Here is a 2,481-nt window from a genome sequence, read left to right on the forward strand (position 1 = left end):
CGTCTGGGACAATAGAATATTTTTACTCCTTGAAATGGGTATATAATCATCTTGTTAATGTGGTTTCATTGAAGATAAATGGAGAGTGGGTTGAACAGAAGGGTTATTAATAATGACCTTGGAAATAAAGCTTCATTTTGTCTTTGCCCCAGCGCCGTACTGGACCCGTCTCCCACAGCCAGGCCAAAACTCCAGGTGGCACAAAACCAGCTTCATAAAAACCTACATGACTGAAATATTAATGCACTATTTTACATTTTTTTCCTAAATCACATTTGAAAAATCAGACTTTCTTAGAATGTAAATCTAGATAGAATCTGACTGTAAAATTTCCTGGTATGTTCTATGTTACAAACACAGAATTGTCTGCTCCAATAATGCAAATTTCCATCTTTTTCTATCTTGTTTGGATGCATTGAATTTGGCATCATGTTTAGCATCTGAATAATGCAGCAGCAGGACCAAATTGACTCCTGTTTCACTAGAAAACTTGTTGCTAAGAAGTTGTCATGTCTCATTTGTCAAAAAAATTGGTTTGGGAACTTCTCTTTCCTTTTACGTTTATAACATGCATTGTTATGCAAAGGAAAAGATTGTCAGACCCATAGGCTTGAGAAAACCCAGTTCCCACTAATTCTATAATAATTGGATTCCATTGCCATTGATTTTAATAGGGGCAGTATACCTGGCCTGCATCTCTTAGTTTAAAAAGCTTGAGAAACTGTTTGGAAGATGAGTTAGAATTCAAAGTGTATTGGAACCATTAACTTAACCATTAAGTTATAATTTAAGCAAATTGGTTTAAACCAATTGGTTTAATGTAAACCAAATTGGTTTAATGTAAAAATACAAGATAGTTTGAGCTTCAACACTTGAAAATAATTGGAAATCTTTTCAGAGGTGTCAATTTTATTTTGCAAAACATCAACAGTTTTATTAGAATTAGATAGAATGATTAGGTTTGGAAAGAACCTTAAGATAGCTCCAATCCCCCTGCCATGGGCAGGGGTGCCTCACACTAGACCATGTTACCCAAGGCTCTATCCAACCTGGCCTTGAACACTGCCAAGATGGAGCAGGAGCATTTACCACTCCTTTGGGCAACCTGTTCCTCACTACTCTCACAATAAAGAACTTCTTCCTTATATCCAGTCTAAACTTCCCTTCTTTAAGTCTAAACCCATTACCCCTTGTCCTCTCGCTACATCCCCTGATGAAGAGTGCCACTATGGCTTCCTTAGAGGCCCCCTTCAGATACTGGAAGGCTGCTATGAGGTCTCCACGCAGCTTCTCTTCTCTAGGCTGAACAGTCCCAACTTTCTCAGCCTGTCTTCATACAGGAGATCTTCCAGGGCCTGGATCATCTTCATGGCCCTCTTCTGGACTCAGAGTTGAGTGCTCAACCATAGGTGGCCCTGGGTTATTGCTTTTGTAATGATACTTTTTGGGAGGCTCTACATAATTTTGTGCTTTAAGGTCTCTCATTCTTACAGTTTTCCCCTTGTAAACTGGTCATCTTATGTCATAAGTGATTTTCTTTCTTTATAGATTAATTGAGGCTGAATTAAAATATACTTTTCCATTTTCAATGTTAACTTTGTAGTCTTGCAACTTTCTGTAATACATTTTCTCAAGTGTTCTTGCTCTGTAAGATGGCAGATTTGTAGTATGTGGATTTCCCATCTCGGTTGTATTTGCGTTAAAGTCTCCTTCTAAGCAGACAGCAAGTAAACTTACGAGTGAAGAAAACAAGTTTTTCTATTAGAATTATCAGAAGTCTGTTCTGTGTAACAAGCAAATCAAAGTATGTGCACAGAACACGATGTTTGCTAGGTAAAAGAAAAAAATTGCTTAAGTTTTTATATTGTTGCAGACTATTTTTACAGATTTTTTTTTAAAGTAATTTAATAGTCACATAAAAGGAAGCGAGGTGTTCATTGGAAAGATGTTTAAGTACAAATTTATGGTTTAACAAAAATCAGATACTCAGATTTGAAGATATGTCATGAGTAAAATTAGATTGAGGCTTGCACATAGATACCAGAATCTCAAGGGCTATTCTGATAAAATTTCAGCCTATATAGCAAAATCTCAAAATATTCAGCGCATTCTTGAATATTTTCTTCCTGGTCTTGGAATATTTTCTTCCTACTTGGAAATGCAAACTGTATGGGTAGGTTTGGTTATTTGATTCAGTTAGAAATCACCCCTCCAAAAGAAGAGAGAAAATATCAAAAGTCTTCAGGACTGTGGAATGATTTTGTGATTTCCCACTGATGTATTTTGTCCCCCACAGGGTTTGTTTCTGTAGAAATGTCCTCTATAAAGTATTAAGGTTTAGAATGGTATTAGCAGGTATTTGAGGTTTAGCATGGTCAAGAAAAGTAGCTATAGGGGATTTTGTTACCTTTTCTATTCCTTTCACTTGTAATTTTAGTCCGACCTGGGAATCTTATGGTTGAAATGAAGAGAAAAACAAAA

This window comes from Pezoporus flaviventris, unplaced genomic scaffold (assembly GCF_033815535.1).
Source record: "Pezoporus flaviventris isolate CSIRO_AGI_PZ_B2104156 unplaced genomic scaffold, CSIRO_AGI_Pfla_v1 ptg000179l, whole genome shotgun sequence".
Lineage (NCBI taxonomy): Eukaryota > Metazoa > Chordata > Aves > Psittaciformes > Psittacidae > Pezoporus > Pezoporus flaviventris.